The 24,124-nt window shown below is 47.6% G+C and overlaps 1 protein-coding gene across 1 annotated transcript in view; it reads left to right on the plus strand.

The window, feature by feature from the left end:
- The window catches only part of LOC141161325 (solute carrier family 35 member F5-like), a 131,626-nt gene extending 129,211 nt beyond the window's left edge, over window positions 1-2,415 (plus strand). Inside the window, exon 6 of the mRNA XM_073646138.1 lies at window positions 509-2,415. The gene's annotated coding sequence lies outside the window, so the exon portion shown is untranslated. The remainder of the gene's footprint in view (window positions 1-508) is intronic.
- The last annotated feature ends 21,709 nt before the right edge of the window (window positions 2,416-24,124 follow it).

Consider the following 24,124-nt stretch of genomic DNA (forward strand, 5'->3'; position numbering starts at 1 on the left):
GTCCTCTCCATACACCTCTGCCCTAATCTCCTGATACCTCCCCACACATAATCTCCAGTATATAACCTGTCCTCTCCATACATCTCTGCCCTAATCTCCTGATACCTCCCCACATATAATCTCCAGTATATAACCTGTCCTCTCCATACATCTCTGCCCTAATCTCCTGATACCTCCCCACATATAATCTCCAGTATATAACCTGTCCTCTCCATACATCTCTGCCCTAATCTCCTGATACCTCCCCACATATAATCTCCAGTATATAACCTGTCCTCTCCATACATCTCTGCCCTAATCTCCTGATACCTCCCCACATATAATCTCCAGTATATAACCTGTCCTCTCCATACATCTCTGCCCTAATCTCCTGATACCTCCTCACATATACTGCAGTTTATTTTCTTACCCCTCTGTGTATTACCCTCTCTGTCTTGACGTTCTTGATGATGACATAATGGAGGTTATTTGCTGATGTCATGTCTGCTTACTCTTTTCTCCTGTTTAGGCTGTCATGTGAGTTCCAGTTGGTTCTTCTTACATGGGACTTCCTTTTCCTCCTCCGGCTGTGCGTCGCCTGGATATGTGGCGTGTGAACCCTCCTGGATAATCTTTTAGCGACTTGTGTATCTTCTTGTGAAGAGTTTGGGATTTGGTCTCCATTTTGCCTTTTGAGATAAAGTTAAAGTGTAAATCTAGTAATAGGGACATAAAAGTGGGCAACAGAATGTCAGCGGGTGTGACCGGGACAGGGGCACGTGGCAGGCAATGGACGTGTATGGGTGGCCGTGGGCCTGCTGATTGACTTGTATGGGTGGCCATAGGCCGGGTGTTGGCTGAGTGACGTGTATGGATGGGTGTGGGCCGGCTGACTGCCGTTTGTGGGCTGGCTGACTGCTATGTGTGGGCCGGCTGACGGGCGGGTGTGGGCCGGCTGACTGCCGTGTATGGGTGGGTGTGGGCAGGCTGACGGACCTGTGTGGACTGGTGTGGGCCGGCTGACGGACATATGTGGGCGAGTGTAGGCCGGCTGACTGCCGTGTGTGGGCCGGCTGACTGCCGTGTGTGGGCCGGCTGACTGCCGTGTATGGGCCGGCTGACTTACCTGTGTGGGGCGGCTGACAGACCTGTGTGGACTGGTGTGGGCTGGCTGACGGACATATGTGGGCGAGTGTAGGCCAGCTGACTGCCGTGTGTGGGCCGGCTGACTGCTGTGTGTGGGCCGGCTGACCGACCTGTGTGGGGCGGCTGACCGACCTGTGTGGGGCGGCTGACTGCTGTGTGTGGGCCGGCTGACTGCTGTGTGTGGGCCGGCTGACTGCTGTGTGTGGGCCGGCTGACTGCTGTGTGTGGGCCGGCTGACTGCTGTGTGTGGGCCGGCTGACTGCTGTGTGTGGGCCGGCTGACTGCTGTGTGTGGGCCGGCTGACTGCTGTGTGTGGGCCGGCTGACTGCTGTGTGTGGGCCGGCTGACTGCTGTGTGTGGGCCGGCTGACTGCTGTGTGTGGGCCGGCTGACTGCTGTGTGTGGGCCGGCTGACTGCTGTGTGTGGGCCGGCTGACTGCTGTGTGTGGGCCGGCTGACTGCTGTGTGTGGGCCGGCTGACTGCTGTGTGTGGGCCGGCTGACTGCTGTGTGTGGGCCGGCTGACCGACCTGTGTGGGGCGGCTGACTGCTGTGTGTGGGCCGGCTGACTGCTGTGTGTAGGCCGGCTGACGGACCTGTGTGGGCCGGCTGACGGAGCTGTGTGGGGCGGCTGACGGACCTTTTGAGGCAGCCTGGACGACTACTGGACCTGTACCAGTGGAGTGCAGATGGTTTTTTGCAATCAGGCTGTGTTCATACACAAGCAGACTTTCCTCCTCTTTATTGTCAGCTGTGCGGCTTCCCCCATGGAGACTGTCAGCAGCCGGCTGTCACATTTGCAGCGATGGCCTGCGGTCACCTTCCTGCCTGCGCTCTGTTGTTTTAATTTGCACTAAATAATCTTCATGTTGATGGATTTCTCATAAAGCAGCGGAGGCAGAAAACCGAGGAAAGCGGTGAGATCCGGAGAGCCGGAAGTAATGGTGACACTGCTGCCCTAGAGAGTGGCGGCTCCCCGCGGGGGACTGTGCCCGGGTGGGGGGGGACTCTGCCCGGGTGGGGGGACTCTGCTGCGGCAGTGTTACTTTGCTGGCTTTCCTGGAAAGGTGGGGGATGGGGTGAATCCTTCTATACTCCTGAGCCGGCGGCGCATTGCTGGCCGTGTTACTGGACTCTGTCTTGCCATAATCCCCCCACTTTACTGACTTTCCCCCTTACTTCCTGCAGAGGCCACACACAAGTCACCTTTTAATCTCAGGTTCACTTCTTTGTTTTGATTTTTCAGAAAATGTAGATTTATTGAAATAAATATTCAGTTTTGTGAATGGAAATTCTTGAAAGGTTTCCTCCTTTTCTATTTTTTAAATATAAGGAAAAAGATAATCTGTGTGTGCAGCGTGCAGGTCTTTGCTGTGTTTTGTGCGCAGTGGTCGCGGTGCGCAGCGGTTGTGGTGCGCGTGCAGCAGTTTTGTGAAGATACTGGTGTGCATGGCGCGTGTTTGAGTGCTCGTTGTGTTTGAGTGCTCGTTGTGTTTGAGGGCTCGTTGTGTTTGAGGGCTCGTTGTGTTTGAGGGCTCGTTGTGTTTGAGGGCTCGTTGTGTTTGAGGGCTCGTTGTGTTTGAGGGCTCGTTGTGTTTGAGGGCTCGTTGTGTTTGAGGGCTCGTTGTGTTTGAGGGCTCGTTGTGTTTGAGGGCTCGTTGTGTCTGCGTGCTCGTTGTGTCTGCGTGCTCGTTGTGTCTGAGTGCTCGTTGTGTTTGAGTGCTCGTGGTGTTTGAGGGCTCGTGGTGTTTGAGGGCTCGTGGTGTTTGAGGGCTCGTGGTGTTTGAGGGCTCGTTGTGTTTGAGGGCTCGTTGTGTTTGAGGGCTCGTGGTGTTTGAGGGCTCGTGGTGTTTGAGGGCTCGTTGTGTTTGAGGGCTCGTGGTGTTTGAGGGCTCGTTGTGTTTGAGGGCTCGTGGTGTTTGAGGGCTCGTTGTGTTTGAGGGCTCGTGGTGTCTGCGGGCTCGTGGTGTCTGCGGGCTCGTGGTGTCTGCGGGCTCGTGGTGTCTGCGGGCTCGTGGTGTCTGCGGGCTCGTGGTGTCTGCGGGCTCGTGGTGTCTGCGGGCTCGTGGTGTCTGCGGGCTCGTGGTGTCTGCGGGCTCGTGGTGTCTGCGGGCTCGTGGTGTCTGCGGGCTCGTGGTGTCTGCGGGCTCGTGGTGTCTGCGGGCTCGTGGTGTCTGCGGGCTCGTGGTGTCTGCGGGCTCGTGGTGTCTGCCGGCTCGTGGTGTCTGCCGGCTCGTGGTGTCTGCCGGCTCGTGGTGTCTGCCGGCTCGTGGTGTCTGCCGGCTCGTTGTGTCTGCGGGCTCGTTGTGTTTGAGTGCTCTTTTTGTGTGTGCTAGTGAGCAGGTGTGTGCAGTGTATGTGTGAACATAATGAACATTGCTTATGAGTGCGTGCCGGTACAGGTGTGCACAAAGGCAAATATTGGAGTTCATTTTATCCGCCACGTCAGTAATCTTTGGCCACTGGACAGGAGACTTGAGAAGCGCCTCTTTTGATTAGCCGGCCTGGATCGTGGCATAATTTCGGGGTGACGCAGTTTTGATGTCACGACAGAAGCTGTCAGGTAGGACGCGGTTCACAGGGCTCTCAGGCTATTGGCCACAGACTGCTTAAATGGCTGATGGACCCGGACTTGCACCAACTCTACAAGGTGTGTGCGTGTGTAATATATACATCTGTGCGTATGCGTCTGTGCGTGTGTAATATATACATCTGTGCGTATGCGTCCGTGCGTGTGTAATATATACATCTGTGCGTATGCGTCCGTGTGTAATATATACATCTGTGCGTATGCGTCCGTGCGTGTGTAATATATACATATGTGCGTATGCGTCCGTGCGTGTAATATATACATCTGTGCGTATGCGTCCGTGCGTGTGTAATATATACATCTGTGCGTATGCGTCCGTGCGTGTAATATATACATCTGTGCGTATGCGTCCGTGTGTGTAATATATACATCTGTGCGTATGCGTCCGTGCGTGTGTAATATATACATATGTGCGTATGCGTCCGTGCGTGTGTAATATATACATATGTGCGTATGCGTCCGTGGGTGTGTAATATATACATATGTGCGTATGCGTCCGTGTGTAATATATACATATGTGCGTATGCGTCCGTGCGTGTAATATATACATATGTGCGTATGCGTCTGTGCGTGTGTAATATATGCATATGTGCATATGCGTCCTTGCTTGTGTAATATATGCATATGTGCGTATGCGTCCTTGCGTGTGTAATATATGCATATGTGCGTATGCGTCCGTGCGTGTAATATATACATATGTGCGTATGCGTCCGTGTGTGTAATATATACATCTGTGCGTATGCGTCCGTGCGTGTGTAATATATACATATGTCCGTATGCGTCCGTGGGTGTGTAATATATACATATGTGCGTATGCGTCCGTGTGTAATATATACATATGTGCGTATGCGTCCGTGCGTGTAATATATACATATGTGCGTATGCGTCCGTGGGTGTGTAATATATACATATGTGCGTATGCGTCCGTGTGTGTAATATATACATCTGTGCGTATGCGTCCGTGCGTGTGTAATATATACATATGTCCGTATGCGTCCGTGGGTGTGTAATATATACATATGTGCGTATGCGTCCGTGTGTAATATATACATATGTGCGTATGCGTCCGTGCGTGTAATATATACATATGTCCGTATGCGTCCGTGGGTGTGTAATATATACATATGTGCGTATGCGTCTATGCGTGTGTAATATATGCATATGTGCATATGCGTCCTTGCTTGTGTAATATATGCATATGTGCATATGCGTCCTTGCTTGTGTAATATATGCATATGTGCATATGCGTCCTTGCTTGTGTAATATATGCATATGTGCGTATGCGTCCTTGCGTGTGTAATATATGCATATGTGCGTATGCGTCCGTGTGTGTAATATATACATCTGTGCGTATGCGTCCGTGCGTGTAATATACACATCTGTGCGTATGCGTCCGTGCGTGTGTAATCTATACATATGTGCGTATGCGTCCATGCGTGTGTAATATATACATCTGTGCGTATGCGTCCGTGCGTGTAATATATACATCTGTGCGTATGCGTCCGTGCGTGTAATATATACAGTACAGACCAAAAGTTTGGACACACCTTCTCATTTTAAAGATTTTTCTGTATTTTCATGACTATGAAAATTGTACATTCACACTGAAGGCATCAAAACTATGAATTAACAAAAAAGTGTGAAACAACTGAAAATATGTCTTATATTCTAGGTTCTTCAAAGTAGCCACCTTTTGCTTTGATGACTGCTTTGCACACTCTTGGCATTCTCTTGATGAACTTCAAGAGGTAGTCACCGGAAATGGTTTTCACTTCACAGCTGTGCCCTGTCAGGTTTAATAAGTGGGATTTCTTGCCTTATAAATGGGGTTGGGACAATCAGTTGTGTTGTGCAGAAGTCAGGTGGATACACAGCTGATAGTCCTACTAAATAGACTGTTAGAATTTGTATTATGGCAAGAAAAAAGCAGCTACGTAAAGAAAAACGAGTGGCCATCATTACTTTAAGAAATGAAGGTCAGTCAGTCCGAAAAATTGGGAAAACTTTGAAAGTGTCCCCAAGTGCAGTTGCAAAAACCATCAAGCGCTACAAAGAAACTGGCTCACATGAGGACCGCCCCAGGAAAGGAAGACCAAGAGTCACCTCGGCTTCTGAGGATAAGTTTATCCGAGTCACCAGCCTCAGAAATCGCAGGTTAACAGCAGCTCAGGTTAGAGACCAGGTCAATGCCGCACAGAGTTCTAGCAGCAGACACATCTCTACAACAACTGTTAAGAGGAGACTTTGTGCAGCAGGCCTTCATGGTAAAATAGCTGCTAGGAAACCACTGCAAAGGACAGGCAACAAGCAGAACAGACTTGTTTGGGCTAAAGAACACAAGGAATGGACATTAGACCAGTGGAAATCTGTGCTTTGGTCTGATGAGTCCAAATTTGAGATCTTTAGTTCCAACCACCGTGTCTTTGTGAAATGCAGAAAAGGTGAACGGATGGACTCTACATGCCTGGTTCCCACCGTGAAGCATGGAGGAGGAGGTGTGATGGTGTGGGGGTGCTTTGCTGGTGACACTGTTGGGGATTTATTCAAAATCGAAGGCATACTCAACCAGCATGGCTACCACAGCATCTTGCAGCGGCATGCTATTCCATTCGGTTTGCGTTTAGTTGGACCATCATTTATTTTTCAACAGGACAATGACCCCAAACACCTCCAGGCTGTGTAAGGGCTATTTGACCAAGGAGGAGAGTGATGGGGTGCTACGCCAGATGACCTGACCTCCACAGTCACCAGACCTGAACCCAATCGAGATGGTTTGGGGTGAGCTGGACCGCAGAGTGAAGGCAAAAGGACCAACAAGTGCTAAGCATCTCTGGGAACTCCTTCAAGATTGTTGGAAGATCATTTCCGGTGACTACCTCTTGAAGCTCATCAAGAGAATGCCAAGAGTGTGCAAAGCAGTCATCAAAGCAAAAGGTGGCTACTTTGAAGAACCTAGAATATAAGACATATTTTCAGTAGTTTCACACTTTTTTGTTAAGTATATAATTCCACATGTGTTAATTCATAGTTTTGATGCCTTCAGTGTGAATGGACAATTTTCAGAGTCATGAAAATACAGAAAAATCTTTAAATGAGAAGGTGTGTCCAAACTTTTGGTCTGTACTGTACATCTGTGCGTATGCGTCCGTCCGTGTGTAATATATACATATGTGCGTATGCGTCCATGCGTGTGTAATATATACATCTGTGCGTATGCGTCCGTGCGTGTGTAATATATACATATGTGCGTATGCGTCCGTGCGTGTGTAATATATACATCTGTGCGTATGCGTCCGTGCGTGTGTAATATATACATATGTGCGTATGCGTCCGTGCGTGTGTAATATATACATATGTGCGTATGCGTCCGTGCGTGTGTAATATATACATCTGTGCGTATGCGTCCGTGCGTGTAATATATACATCTGTGCGTATGCGTCCGTCCGTGTGTAATATATACATCTATGCGTATGCGTCCGTCCGTGTGTAATATATACATATGTGCGTATGCGTCCGTGTGTGTGTAATATATACATATGTGCGTATGCGTCCGTGTGTGTTGTGGTAAAGCGGCTTGCTCGGCTGTATGCGGAGGTAGACACTGAACACTGTCTCTTTAAATTTTGGGTTGGTTTATTGAAACGTCATAAACCAACCTGGAGTCCATAAAGTAACCACAGCCCATTTGGCATAATGGGAAAACAAAATACAAAGATGCAGCACAGTCCGTATATCGGCCGAGGTCCGGCCACTCAGGTTGACTACACACGGTTCAGCACAACACATGGAGACTCCTCTCTGGAGCTCGTCTCTCCAGATACTGAACCACACCTGAGTCCCAAGGCTGGCTAGTTAAAGCCCAGACCACTCCCTGGGGTGGAGATATGGTGCATGGCCTCCCGGCCGCACTTTAGCCATCCACCTATAAAACACTAGATGGTGGCCTGATTCTACCGCATCGGGTATTCTAGAATATGCATGCGACCGACCGGGCGCGACTAATCAGCGAAGCTGTGTTTAAATGGGTTGTGCACTACTTTAAATTAACCCCCCAATGTATCCCCCCGGGACCCCTAATGAATTTTGGAGGACCGGGGAGCGAGGCCGCCGGTCGGGGTACTTCTGCTGCGAGCAGCCGGGAGATGACCGGCTTGCACAGGGTGAGCGTGGGAGGGTGAGAATGTGAGGGTGAGCGTGGGAGCGGGTGTGAGGGTGAGCGTGGGAGCGGGTGTGAGGGTGAGCGTGGGAGGGGGAGCGGGTGTGAGGGTGAGCGTGGGAGGGTGAGCGTGGGAGCGGGTGTGAGGGTGAGCGGGTGAGGGTGAGAATGTGAGCCTCCGAGGGTGAGCGTCGGAGGGTGAGCGTGTGAGGGTGAGCGTGTGAGGGTGAGAATGTGAGCGTCCGAGGGTGAGCATCAGAGGGTGAGCGTCAGAGGGTGAGGGTGAGAATGTGAGCCTCCGAGGGTGAGCGTCAGAGGGTGAGCGTCAGATGGTGAGGGTGAGCGTGTGAGGGTGAGGGTGTGAGGGTGAGGGTGAGAATGTGAGCCTCCGAGGGTGAGCGTCCGAGGGTGAGCATCCGAGGGTGAGCGTCTGAGGGTGAGGGTGAGCGTGTGAGGGTGAGAATGTGAGCCTCCGAGGGTGAGCGTCAGAGGGTGAGGGTGAGCGTCAGAGGGTGAGGGTGAGCGTCAGAGGGTGAGGGTCAGAGGGTGAGGGTGAGGGTCAGAGGGTGAGGGTGAGCGTCAGAGGGTGAGGGTGAGCGTCAGAGGGTGAGGGTGAGCGTCAGAGGGTGAGGGTGAGCGTCTGAGGGTGAGGGTGAGCGGGTGATGGTGAGCGTCTGAGGGTGAGGGTGAGCGTCAGAGGGTGAGGGTGAGCGTCAGAGGGTGAGGGTGAGCGTCAGAGGGTGAGGGTGAGCGTCAGAGGGTGAGGGTGAGCGTCAGAGGGTGAGGGTGAGCGTCAGAGGGTGAGGGTGAGCGTCAGAGGGTGAGGGTGAGCGTCAGAGGGTGAGGGTGAGCGTCAGAGGGTGAGGGTGAGCGTCTGAGGGTGAGGGTGAGCGTCTGAGGGTGAGGGTGAGCGTCTGAGGGTGAGCGTCTGAGGGTGAGGGTGAGCGTCTGAGGGTGAGCGTCTGAGGGTGAGCGTCTGAGGGTGAGCGTCTGAGGGTGAGCGTCTGAGGGTGAGCGTCTGAGGGTGAGCGTCTGAGGGTGAGCGTCTGAGGGTGAGCGTCTGAGGGTGAGCGTCTGAGGGTGAGCGTCTGAGGGTGAGGGTGAGCGTCCAAGGGTGAGGGTGAGCGTCAGAGGGTGAGGGTGAGCGTCTGAGGGTGAGCGTCTGAGGGTGAGCGTCTGAGGGTGAGGGTCTGAGGGTGAGGGTGAGCGTCTGAGGGTGAGCGTCTGAGGGTGAGGGTGAGCGTCTGAGGGTGAGCGTCTGAGGGTGAGCGTCTGAGGGTGAGCGTCTGAGGGTGAGCGTCTGAGGGTGAGCGTCTGAGGGTGAGGGTCTGAGGGTGAGGGTGAGCGTCTGAGGGTGAGCGTCTGAGGGTGAGGGTGAGCGTCTGAGGGTGAGCGTCTGAGGGTGAGCGTCTGAGGGTGAGGGTGAGCGTCTGAGGGTGAGGGTGAGCGTCCGAGGGTGAGGGTGAGCGTCAGAGGGTGAGGGTGAGCGTCTGAGGGTGAGGGTGAGCGTCTGAGGGTGAGCGTCTGAGGGTGAGCGTCTGAGGGTGAGCGTCTGAGGGTGAGCGTCTGAGGGTGAGCGTCTGAGGGTGAGCGTCTGAGGGTGAGCGTCTGAGGGTGAGGGTCTGAGGGTGAGGGTGAGCGTCTGAGGGTGAGCGTCTGAGGGTGAGCGTCTGAGGGTGAGCGTCTGAGGGTGAGCGTCTGAGGGTGAGGGTCTGAGGGTGAGGGTCTGAGGGTGAGGGTGAGCGTCTGAGGGTGAGCGTCTGAGGGTGAGCGTCAGAGGGTGAGGGTGAGCGTCAGAGGGTGAGGGTGAGCGTCAGAGGGTGAGCGTCAGAGGGTGAGGGTGAGCGTCAGAGGGTGAGGTTGAGCGTCTGAGGGTGAGGGTGAGCGTCTGAGGGTGAGCGTCTGAGGGTGAGCGTCTGAGGGTGAGGGTGAGGGTGAGCGTCTGAGGGTGAGCGTCTGAGGGTGAGCGTCTGAGGGTGAGGGTCTGAGGGTGAGGGTGAGCGTCTGAGGGTGAGGGTCTGAGGGTGAGGGTGAGCGTCTGAGGGTGAGCGTCTGAGGGTGAGGGTGAGCGTCAGAGGGTGAGGGTGAGCGTCAGAGGGTGAGGGTGAGCGTCAGAGGGTGAGGGTGAGCGTCAGAGGGTGAGGGTGAGCGTCAGAGGGTGAGGGTGAGCGTCAGAGGGTGAGGGTGAGCATCTGAGGGTGAGGGTGAGCGTCTGAGGGTGAGCGTCTGAGGGTGAGCGTCTGAGGGTGAGCGTCTGAGGGTGAGCGTCTGAGGGTGAGCGTCTGAGGGTGAGGGTCTGAGGGTGAGGGTGAGCGTCTGAGGGTGAGCGTCTGAGGGTGAGCGTCTGAGGGTGAGGGTGAGCGTCTGAGGGTGAGCGTCTGAGGGTGAGGGTGAGCGTCTGAGGGTGAGCGTCTGAGGGTGAGGGTGAGCGTCTGAGGGTGAGGGTGAGCGTCTGAGGGTGAGCGTCTGAGGGTGAGCGTCTGAGGGTGAGGGTGAGCGTCTGAGGGTGAGGGTGAGCGTCCAAGGGTGAGGGTGAGCGTCTGAGGGTGAGGGTGAGCGTCCAAGGGTGAGGGTGAGCGTCCAAGGGTGAGGGTGAGTGTGTGAGGGTGAGCCGCTAACGGCCGCCATCTTGTTCTGAAATCCCGCGTCGCTGATTGGTCAGGCTGCGGCCAATCAGCGACGTGGGATTTCCTGGACAGACAGACGGGATAAGACAATTATATACATTAGATACCCTTTTAAATATGGCTACTTAACCCTCTCTGCACCTACTATGCAGGAGAAAACTTCCATGTTTCACATCACTGAAGCTAATGGCCTCAGGGAAACACATCTCCCCTCCGGTATTCTGCCAGTGACTGTCACAGTGTGTAATATATATGTGCGTATTCACATACAGTGGAAGCCAGCAGTTTCCATCCCCTATATATACAGACACATCTGCAGGTTCTCTCAATATCTGACATGAGATCAGAATAAACCTTTCCCGTTTTAGGACAATTAGGATTTTACCATAATGTTTAATATTCGCCCAATGCAGAATAATGAGGGAGAGAAGGTTTCAGGCATTTTTATTACTTACTGCAGTCAGAAGTTTCCATCCATCTCATTAGTATTTGGAGCCATTGTCCTTACACTGAATGACTTGGGTCACACGTCTGGGGTCTCCTTCCACAGCTTCTCACTATAGTTGGTGGAATTTGGGCCAATTCCTCCTGACAGAACTGGAGTACCTGATCCAGGTGTGTAGGTCGCCTTGCTCTGCAGTACCTGATCCAGGTGTGTAGGTCGCCTTGCTCTGGTGTACCTGATCCAGGTGTGTAGGTCGCCTTGCTCTGGTGTACCTGATCCAGGTGTGTAGGTCGCCTTGCTCTGCTGTACCTGATCCAGGTTTGTAGGTCGCCTTGCTCTGGAGTACCTGATCCAGGTGTGTAGGTCGCCTTGCTCTGCTGTACCTGATCCAGGTTTGTAGGTCGCCTTGCTCTGGTGTACCTGATCCAGGTGTGTAGGTCGCCTTGCTCTGGTGTACCTGATCCAGGTTTGTAGGTCGCCTTGCTCTGGTGTACCTGATCCAGGTGTGTAGGTCGCCTTGCTCTGGTGTACCTGATCCAGGTGTGTAGGTCGCCTTGCTCTGGTGTACCTGATCCAGGTTTGTAGGTCGCCTTGCTCTGGAGTACCTGATCCAGGTGTGTAGGTCGCCTTGCTCTGCTGTACCTGATCCAGGTTTGTAGGTCGCCTTGCTCTGGAGTACCTGATCCAGGTGTGTAGGTCGCCTTGCTCTGCTGTACCTGATCCAGGTTTGTAGGTCGCCTTGCTCTGGTGTACCTGATCCAGGTGTGTAGGTCGCCTTGCTCTGGTGTACCTGATCCAGGTGTGTAGGTCGCCTTGCTCTGGTGTACCTGATCCAGGTTTGTAGGTCACCTTGCTCTGGTGTACCTGATCCAGGTTTGTAGGTCGCCTTGCTCTGGTGTACCTGATCCAGGTTTGTAGGTCGCCTTGCTCTGGAGTACCTGATCCAGGTTTGTAGGTCGCCTTTCTCTGCTGTACCTGATCCAGGTTTGTAGGTCGCCTTGCTCTGGTGTACCTGATCCAGGTTTGTAGGTCGCCTTGCTCTGGTGTACCTGATCCAGGTTTGTAGGTCGCCTTGCTCTGCTGTACCTGATCCAGGTTTGTAGGTCGCCTTGCTCTGCTGTACCTGATCCAGGTTTGTAGGTCGCCTTGCTCTGCTGTACCTGATCCAGGTTTGTAGGTCGCCTTGCTCTGGTGTACCTGATCCAGGTTTGTAGGTCGCCTTGCTCTGGTGTACCTGATCCAGGTGTGTAGGTCGCCTTGCTCTGGTGTACCTGATCCAGGTGTGTAGGTCGCCTTGCTCTGGAGTACCTGATCCAGGTTTGTAGGTCGCCTTGCTCTGGAGTACCTGATCCAGGTTTGTAGGTCGCCTTGCTCTGGAGTACCTGATCCAGGTTTGTAGGTCGCCTTGCTCTGGAGTACCTGATCCAGGTTTGTAGGTCGCCTTGCTCTGGAGTACCTGATCCAGGTTTGTAGGTCGCCTTGCTCTGGAGTACCTGATCCAGGTTTGTAGGTCGCCTTGCTCTGCAGTACCTGATCCAGGTTTGTAGGTCGCCTTGCTCTGGTGTACCTGATCCAGGTTTGTAGGTCGCCTTGCTCTGCTGTACCTGATCCAGGTTTGTAGGTCGCCTTGCTCTGCTGTACCTGATCCAGGTTTGTAGGTCGCCTTGCTCTGCTGTACCTGATCCAGGTTTGTAGGTCGCCTTGCTCTGCTGTACCTGATCCAGGTTTGTAGGTCGCCTTGCTCTGGTGTACCTGATCCAGGTTTGTAGGTCGCCTTGCTCTGGTGTACCTGATCCAGGTGTGTAGGTCGCCTTGCTCTGGAGTACCTGATCCAGGTTTGTAGGTCGCCTTGCTCTGGAGTACCTGATCCAGGTTTGTAGGTCGCCTTGCTCTGGAGTACCTGATCCAGGTTTGTAGGTCGCCTTGCTCTGGAGTACCTGATCCAGGTTTGTAGGTCGCCTTGCTCTGGAGTACCTGATCCAGGTTTGTAGGTCGCCTTGCTCTGGAGTACCTGATCCAGGTTTGTAGGTCGCCTTGCTCTGCAGTACCTGATCCAGGTTTGTAGGTCGCCTTGCTCTGGAGTACCTGATCCAGGTTTGTAGGTCGCTTTGCTCGGCGCTCGCAGCCTTTTCAGCTTTGCCCATAAATTTTCTATAGGATTGAGATCAGGGCTTTGTGATGGCCGCTCCAAAACATTCACTTTGTTATCCTTAAGCCACTTTGTTACCATTTTGGCAGTATGCTTCGGGTCATTGTCCACTTGGAAGACCCATTTCCACCCAAGCTTTATCTTCCTGGCAGATGTCTTGAGATATTGCTTCAGTATTGCCACATAATCTTCTTTTGTCATGTTGGCATCTATTTTGTGAAGTGCACCAGTCCCTCCTGCAGCAAAACAGCCCCACAACATGATGCTGCCACCCCCGTGTTTCACAGTTGGGATGGTGTTCTTAGGCCTCCAAGCTTCTCCCTTTTTCCTCCAAACGTAACAATGGTCATTATGCCCAAAAAGTTCAATTTTAGTTTCATCAGACCACAGGACATGTCTATAAAAAATTAAGCTCTTTGTTCCTGTGTGCATTTGCAAACATTAATCTGGCTTTTCATGTTTCTTTTGGAGTAATGTCTTCTTCCTGGCACTGTGGTCTTTCCGCCCATGTTGATACAGTACTCGTTTCACTGTGGATATTGACACAATGTTACCAGCTTCCACCATCATCTTCACAAGGTCTTTTGCTTTTGTCCTTGGGTTGATATGCACATGTCGGACCAAAGCACGTTCATCTCTGGAACACAGAACCCGTCTCCTTCATGAGCGGTATGATGGCTGGACATTCCCATCTTGTTTGTACTTGCGTATAATTGTTTGTACAGATGAACGAGGCACCTTCAGGTATCTTGAAATTGTACCAAAGGATGAGCCAGACTTGTGCAAGTCCACAATTCTCTTCCTGATATCTTGGCTGATTTCTTTAGACTTTCCCATGATGCTACACAAAGAAGCAGTGTGTTTCAGGTGTGCATTAAAATGCATCCACAGATGTGTCTCTAATTAACTCAGATGTTGCCATAAAACAGAAGCCTCCAGACACCTGACATCATCATATGGGCCGTCCAGAATTGTTTAAAGACAAAGTAATCTTACTGTATGGAAACTTCTGACTCTGCAGTAAGTAATAAAAATGTCTGAAACCTTCTCTCTCTCATTATTCCGGCATTGGGCAAATATTAAACATTATGGTAAAATCCTAATTATCCTAAAACGGTTTATTCTGATCTCATGTCAGATATTGAGGAAAACCTGCAGATGTGTCTTTATATATAGGGGATGGAAACTGCTGGTGTCAACTGTATGCGTCCGTGCGTGTAATATATACATATGTGCGTATGCGTCCGTGCGTGTGTAATATATACCTATGTGCATATGCGTCCGTGCGTGTGTAATATATACCTATGTGCGTATGCGTCCGTGCGTGTAATATATACATATGTGCGTATGCGTCCGTGCGTGTAATATATACATATGTGCGTATGCGTCCGTGCGTGTAATATATACATATGTGCGTATGCGTCCATGCGTGTGTAATATATACATATGTGCGTATGCGTCCGTGCGTGTAATATATACATATGTGCGTATGCGTCCGTGCGTGTAATATATACATATGTGCGTATGCGTCCGTGTGTAATATATACATATGTGCGTATGCGTCCGTGCGTGTAATATATACATATGTGCATATGCGTCCGTGCGTGTAATATATACATATGTGCGTATGCGTCCGTGTGTAATATATACATATGTGCGTATGCGTCCGTGCGTGTAATATATACATATGTACGTATGCGTCCGTGTGTAATATATACATATGTGCGTATGCGTCCGTGCGTGTAATATATACATATGTGCGTATGCGTCCGTGCGTGTAATATATACATATGTGCGTATGCGTCTGTGCGTGTGTAATATATACATATGTGCGTATGCGTCCGTGTGTGATATATACATATGTGCGTATGCGTCCGTGCGTGTAATATATACATATGTGCGTATGCGTCCGTGCGTGTAATATATACATATGTGCGTATGCGTCCGTGCGTGTAATATATACATATGTGCGTATGCGTCCGTGCGTGTAATATATACATATGTGCGTATGCGTCCGTGCGTGTAATATACATATGTGCGTATGCGTCCGTGTGTGTAATATATACATATGTGCGTATGCGTCCGTGTGTGTAATATATACATATGTGCGTATGCGTCCGTGCGTGTAATATATACATATGTGCGTATGCGTCCGTGCGTGTAATATATACATATCATAGAATCATAGAGTTGGAAGGGACCTCCTGGGTCATCTGGTCCAACCCCCTGCTCAAAGCAGGATTCACTAGATCATCTCAGACAGATGTCTGTCCAGCCTCTGTTTGAAGACGTCCATTGAAGGGGAACTCACCACCTCTCGTGGCAGCCTGTTCCACTCATTAATCACCCTAACTGTCAAAAAGTTTTTTCTAATATCTAATCTGTGTCTCCTCCCATTTAATTTCATCCCATTGCTTCTAGTCTTTCCTTGTGCAAATGAGAATAAAGATGATCCTTCTACAATGTGACAGCCCTTGACATATTTGTAGACAGCTATTAAGTCTCCTCTCAGTCTTCTTTTTTGCAAGCTAAACATTCCCAAATCCTGCAACCGTTCCTCATAGGACATGGTTTGCAGACCAGTCACCATTCTGGTCGCTCTTCTCTGAACTTGCTCCAGTTTGTCTATGTCTTTTTTAAAATGTGGTGCCCAAAACTGTACACAGTATTCCAGATGAGGTCTGACCAAAGAGGAGTAAAGACCGATAATGACTTCACGTGATCTAGACTGTATGCTTCTGTTAATACATCCCAGAATTGTATTTGCCTTTTTTGCTGCGGCATCACACTGTTGACTCATGTTCAGTCTATGATCTATTAGTATACCTAAGTCTTTTTCACATGTACTGTTGCTTAGCTCTATTCCTCCCATTCTGTAGATGCTTTTTTCATTTTTATTGCCCAGATGTAGTACTTTGCATTTTTCCCTGTTAAAACCATTCTGTTGGTTGCTGCCCACTGCTCCAGTTTATTTAGGTCTTTTTGAATCCTCTCTCTCTCTTCTCTAGTATTAGCTATCCCTCCTAGCTTTGTGTCATCAGCAAATTTAATCAGTTTACCCTCAATTCCTTCATCTAAATCATTGATAAAGATGTTGAACAATACAGGTCCCAGGATGGAGCCCTGTGGTACCCCACTTGAGACATTCATCCAGCTGGATGTGAAGCCATTTACAACCACCCTTTGAGTCCGATCACTAAGCCAGTTATGAATCCACCTAACAGTTGCCTGGTCCATTGCATACTTGGTCATTTTTTCAATAAGGATGGTGTGAGATACTTTGTCAAATGCTTTGCTGAAGTCAAGATATACTATATCTACAGCATTTCCCTGATCCACCCAGTCAGTGATTCTGTCATAGAAGGAAATTAAGTTAGTCTGACATGACTTGTTAGTTACAAACCCATGCTGACTCTGGTTAATCACTTCATTCTTATCCATGTACTTACCTACATGTTGTTTAATAATTTGTTCAAAGATCTTTCCTGGTATAGAAGTCAGACTCACCGGCCTATAGTTCCCTGGGTCCACCTTCTTCCCCTTTTTGAAGATAGGAACAACATTTGCTCTTCTCCAGTCTTCTGGGACTTCTCCTGTTCTCCAAGAATTTTCAAAGATTATGGAGAGTGGTTCTAAAATTTCTTCTACGATCTCCTTCAGTACTCTGGGGTGTAATTCATCAGGACCTGGAGACTTGAACTCATTTATGTTAGCTAAATATTCCCTCACAATCTTTCTGTTTACAGATAACTTGGATTCTTCTATTCCTTTAAAAGGACAGTGAAGATCAGTTGATGTTACATTTTCTTTCTGAGAGAAAACAGATGCAAAATAGGAATTAAAAAGTTCGGCCTTCTCAACATCCTCTCTTACCATTTCTCCATTTGTGCATATGTGCATATGCGTCCGTGTGTAATATATACATATGTGCGTATGCATCCGTGTGTAATATATACATATGTGCATATGCGTCCGTGCATGTGTAATATATACATATGTGCGTATGCGTCCGTGTGTAATATATACATATGTGCATATGCGTCCGTGCATGTGTAATATATACATATGTGCATATGCGTCCGTGCATGTGTAATATATACATATGTGCGTATGCGTCCGTGTGTAATATATACATATGTGCGTATGCGTCCGTGCGTGTAATATATACATATGTGCGTATGCGTCCGTGCGTGTAATATATACATATGTGCGTATGCGTCCGTGCGTGTAATATATACATATGTGCGTATGCGTCCGTGCGTGTAATATATACATATGTGCGTATGCGTCCGTGTGTAATATATACATATGTGCGTATGCGTCCGTGCGTGTAATATATACATATGTGCGTATGCGTCCGTGTGTAATATATACATATGTGCGTATGCGTCTGTAATATATACATATGTGCGTATGCGTCCGTGTGTGTAATATATACATATGTGCGTATGCGTCAGTGTGTGTGTAATATATACATATGTGCGTATGCGTCCGTGTGTAATATATACATATGTGCATATGCGTCCGTGTGTAATATATACATATGTGCGTATGCATCCGTGTGTAATATATACATATGTGCATATGCGTCCGTGTGTAATATATACATATGTGCGTATGCGTCCGTGTGTAATATATACATATGTGCGTATGCGTCCGTGCGTGTAATATATACATATGTGCGTATGCGTCCGTGCGTGTAATATATACATATGTGCGTATGCGTCCATGCGTGTGTAATATATACATATGTGCGTATGCGTCCGTGTGTAATATATACATATGTGCGTATGCGTCCGTGCGTGTAATATATACATATGTGCGTATGCGTCCGTGTGTGTAATATATACATATGTGCGTATGCGTCCGTGTGTAATATATACATATGTGCGTATGCATCCGTGTGTAATATATACATATGTGCATATGCGTCCGTGCATGTGTAATATATACATATGTGCGTATGCGTCCGTGTGTAATATATACATATGTGCATATGCGTCCGTGCATGTGTAATATATACATATGTGCGTATGCGTCCGTGTGTAATATATACATATGTGCGTATGCGTCCGTGCGTGTAATATATACATATGTGCGTATGCGTCCGTGCGTGTAATATATACATATGTGCGTATGCGTCCGTGCGTGTAATATATACATATGTGCGTATGCGTCCATGCGTGTGTAATATATACATATGTGCGTATGCGTCCGTGTGTAATATGTACATATGTGCGTATGCGTCCGTGCGTGTAATATATACATATGTGCGTATGCGTCCGTGTGTAATATATACATATGTGCGTATGCGTCTGTAATATATACATATGTGCGTATGCGTCCGTGTGTGTAATATATACATATGTGCGTATGCGTCAGTGTGTGTGTAATATATACATATGTGCGTATGCGTCCGTGTGTAATATATACATATGTGCATATGCGTCCGTGTGTAATGTATACATATGTGCGTATGCATCCGTGTGTAATATATACATATGTGCATATGCGTCCGTGTGTAATATATACATATGTGCGTATGCGTCCGTGTGTAATATATACATATGTGCGTATGCGTCCGTGCGTGTAATATATACATATGTGCGTATGCGTCCGTGCGTGTAATATATACATATGTGCGTATGCGTCCATGCGTGTGTAATATATACATATGTGCGTATGCGTCCGTGTGTAATATATACATATGTGCGTATGCGTCCGTGCGTGTAATATATACATATGTGCGTATGCGTCCGTGCGTGTAATATATACATATGTGCGTATGCGTCCGTGTGTAATATATACATATGTGCGTATGCGTCCGTGCGTGTAATATATACATATGTGCGTATGCGTCCGTGTGTAATATATACATATGTGCGTATGCGTCTGTAATATATACATATGTGCGTATGCGTCCGTGTGTGATATATACATATGTGCGTATGAGTCCGTGCGTGTAATATATACATATGTGCGTATGAGTCCGTGCGTGTAATATATACATATGTGCGTATGCGTCCGTGCGTGTAATATATACATATGTGCGTATGCGTCCGTGCGTGTAATATATACATATGTGCGTATGCGTCCGTCTGTAATATATACATATGTGCGTATGCGTCCGTGTGTGTAATATATACATATGTGCGTATGCGTCAGTGTGTGTGTAATATATACATATGTGCGTATGCGTCCGTGCGTGTAATATATACATATGTGCGTATGCGTCCGTGCGTGTAATATATACATATGTGCGTATGCGTCCGTGCGTGTAATATATACATATGTGCGTATGCGTCCGTGTGTAATATATACATATGTGCGTATGCGTCCGTGCGTGTAATATATACATGTGCGTATGCGTCCGTGCGTGTAATATATACATATGTGCATATGCGTCCGTGTGTGTGTAATATATACATATGTGCGTATGCGTCCGTGTGTAATATATACATATGTGCGTATGCGTCCGTGCGTGTGTAATATATACATCTGTGCGTATGCGTCCGTGCGTGTGTAATATATACATATGTGCGTATGCGTCCGTGTGTAATATATACATATGTGCGTATGCGTCCGTGTGTAATATATACATATGTGCGTATGCGTCCGTGTGTAATATATACATATGTGCGTATGCGTCCGTGCGTGTAATATATACATATGTGCATATGCGTCCGTGTGTGTAATATATACATATGTGCATATGCGTCCGTGTGTAATATATACATATGTGCGTATGCGTCCGTGCGTGTGTATTATATACATATGTGCGTATGCGTCCGTGTGTGTGTAATATATACATATGTGCGTATGCGTCCATGCGTGTAATATATACATATGTGCGTATGCGTCCGTGTGTGTGTAATATATACATATGTGCGTATGCGTCCGTGTGTAATATATACATATGTGCGTATGCGTCCGTGTGTAATATATACATATGTGCGTATGCGTCTGTGCGTGTAATATATACATATGTGCGTATGCGTCCGTGCGTGTAATATATACATATGTGCGTATGCGTCCGTGCGTGTAATATATACATATGTGCGTATGCATCCGTGTGTAATATATACATATGTGCGTATGCGTCCGTGCGTGTGTAATATATACATATGTGCGTATGCGTCCGTGTGTAATATATACATATGTGCGTATGCGTCCGTTCGTGTAATATATACATATGTGCATATGCGTCCGTGTGTGTGTAATATATACATCTGTGCGTATGCGTCCTTGTGTAATATATACATATGTGCGTTTGCGTCCGTGCGTGTAATATATACATATGTGCGTATGCGTCCGTGCGTGTAATATATACATCTGTGCGTATGCGTCCGTGTGTAATATATACATATGTGCGTATGCGTCCGTGTGTAATATATACATATGTGCATATGCGTCCGTGCGTGTAATATATACATATGTGCGTATGCGTCCGTGCGTGTGTAATATATACATATGTGCGTATGAGTCCGTGTGTAATATATACATATGTGCGTATGCGTACGTGCGTGTGTAATATATACATATGTGCGTATGCGTCCGTGCGTGTGTAATATATACATATGTGCGTATGCGTCCGTGTAATATATACATATGTGCGTATGCGTCCGTGCGTGTGTAATATATACATATGTGCGTATGCGTCCGTGCGTGTGTAATATATACATATGTGCGTATGCGTCCGTGCGTGTAATATATACATATGTGCGTATGCGTCCGTGTGTAATATATACATATGTGCGTATGCGTCCGTGCGTGTAATATATACATATGTGCGTATGCGTCTGTGCGTGTGTAATATATACATATGTGCGTATGCGTCCGTGCGTGTAATATATACATATGTGCGTATGCGTCCGTGTGTAATATATACATATGTGCGTATGCGTCCGTGCGTGTAATATATACATATGTGCGTATGCGTCCGTGCGTGTAATATATACATATGTGCGTATGCGTCCGTGTGTAATATATACATATGTGCGTATGCGTCCGTGCGTGTAATATATACATATGTGCGTATGCGTCCGTGTGTAATATATACATATGTGCGTATGCGTCTGTAATATATACATATGTGCGTATGCGTCCGTGTGTGATATATACATATGTGCGTATGAGTCCGTGCGTGTAATATATACATATGTGCGTATGAGTCCGTGCGTGTAATATATACATATGTGCGTATGCGTCCGTGCGTGTAATATATACATATGTGCGTATGCGTCCGTGCGTGTAATATATACATATGTGCGTATGCGTCCGTCTGTAATATATACATATGTGCGTATGCGTCCGTGTGTGTAATATATACATATGTGCGTATGCGTCAGTGTGTGTGTAATATATACATATGTGCGTATGCGTCCGTGCGTGTAATATATACATATGTGCGTATGCGTCCGTGCGTGTAATATATACATATGTGCGTATGCGTCCGTGCGTGTAATATATACATATGTGCGTATGCGTCCGTGTGTAATATATACATATGTGCGTATGCGTCCGTGCGTGTAATATATACATGTGCGTATGCGTCCGTGCGTGTAATATATACATATGTGCATATGCGTCCGTGTGTGTGTAATATATACATATGTGCGTATGCGTCCGTGTGTAATATATACATATGTGCGTATGCGTCCGTGCGTGTGTAATATATACATCTGTGCGTATGCGTCCGTGCGTGTGTAATATATACATATGTGCGTATGCGTCCGTGTGTAATATATACATATGTGCGTATGCGTCCGTGTGTAATATATACATATGTGCGTATGCGTCCGTGCGTGTAATATATACATATGTGCATATGCGTCCGTGTGTGTAATATATACATATGTGCATATGCGTCCGTGTGTAATATATACATATGTGCGTATGCGTCCGTGCGTGTGTATTATATACATATGTGCGTATGCGTCCGTGTGTGTGTAATATATACATATGTGCGTATGCGTCCATGCGTGTAATATATACATATGTGCGTATGCGTCCGTGTGTGTGTAATATATACATATGTGCGTATGCGTCCGTGTGTAATATATACATATGTGCGTATGCGTCTGTGCGTGTAATATATACATATGTGCGTATGCGTCCGTGCGTGTAATATATACATATGTGCGTATGCATCCGTGTGTAATATATACATATGTGCGTATGCATCCGTGTGTAATATATACATATGTGCGTATGCGTCCGTGCGTGTGTAATATATACATATGTGCGTATGCGTCCGTGTGTAATATATACATATGTGCGTATGCGTCCGTTCGTGTAATATATACATATGTGCATATGCGTCCGTGTGTGTGTAATATATACATCTGTGCGTATGCGTCCTTGTGTAATATATACATATGTGCGTTTGCGTCCGTGCGTGTAATATATACATATGTGCGTATGCGTCCGTGCGTGTAATATATACATCTGTGCGTATGCGTCCGTGTGTAATATATACATATGTGCGTATGCGTCCGTGTGTAATATATACATATGTGCGTATGCGTCCGTGCGTGTAATATATACATATGTGCGTATGCGTCCGTGCGTGTGTAATATATACATATGTGCGTATGAGTCCGTGTGTAATATATACATATGTGCGTATGCGTACGTGCGTGTGTAATATATACATATGTGCGTATGCGTCCGTGCGTGTGTAATATATACATATGTGCGTATGCGTCCGTGTAATATATACATATGTGCGTATGCGTCCGTGCGTGTGTAATATATACATATGTGCGTATGCGTCCGTGCGTGTGTAATATATACATATGTGCGTATGCGTCCGTGCGTGTAATATATACATATGTGCGTATGCGTCCGTGTGTAATATATACATATGTGCGTATGCGTCCGTGCGTGTAATATATACATATGTGCGTATGCGTCCGTGCGTGTAATATATACATATGTGCGTATGCGTCCGTGTGTAATATATACATATGTGCGTATGCGTCCGTGCGTGTAATATATACATATGTGCGTATGCGTCCGTGCGTGTAATATATACCTATGTGCGTATGCGTCCATGCGTGTGTAATATATACATATGTGCGTATGCGTCCGTGTGTAATATATACATATGTGCGTATGCGTCTGTAATATATACATATGTGCGTATGCGTCCGTGTGTGATATATACATATGTGCGTATGAGTCCGTGCGTGTAATATATACATATGTGCGTATGAGTCCGTGCGTGTAATATATACATATGTGCGTATGCGTCCGTGCGTGTAATATATACATATGTGCGTATGCGTCCGTGCGTGTAATATATACATATGTGCGTATGCGTCCGTCTGTAATATATACATATGTGCGTATGCGTCCGTGTGTGTAATATATACATATGTGCGTATGCGTCAGTGTGTGTGTAATATATACATATGTGCGTATGCGTCCGTGCGTGTAATATATACATATGTGCGTATGCGTCCGTGCGTGTAATATATACATATGTGCGTATGCGTCCGTGCGTGTAATATATACATATGTGCGTATGCGTCCGTGTGTAATATATACATATGTGCGTATGCGTCCGTGCGTGTAATATATACATGTGCGTATGCGTCCGTGCGTGTAATATATACATATGTGCATATGCGTCCGTGTGTGTGTAATATATACATATGTGCGTATGCGTCCGTGTGTAATATATACATATGTGCGTATGCGTCCGTGCGTGTGTAATATATACATCTGTGCGTATGCGTCCGTGCGTGTGTAATATATACATATGTGCGTATGCGTCCGTGTGTAATATATACATATGTGCGTATGCGTCCGTGTGTAATATATACATATGTGCGTATGCGTCCGTGTGTAATATATACATATGTGCGTATGCGTCCGTGCGTGTAATATATACATATGTGCATATGCGTCCGTGTGTGTAATATATACATATGTGCATATGCGTCCGTGTGTAATATATACATATGTGCGTATGCGTCCGTGCGTGTGTATTATATACATATGTGCGTATGCGTCCGTGTGTGTGTAATA

This window comes from Phyllobates terribilis, unplaced genomic scaffold (assembly GCF_046119375.1).
Source record: "Phyllobates terribilis strain yellow unplaced genomic scaffold, ASM4611937v1 Scaffold_9__5_contigs__length_417890890, whole genome shotgun sequence".
NCBI classification, from domain to species: Eukaryota; Metazoa; Chordata; class Amphibia; order Anura; family Dendrobatidae; genus Phyllobates; species Phyllobates terribilis.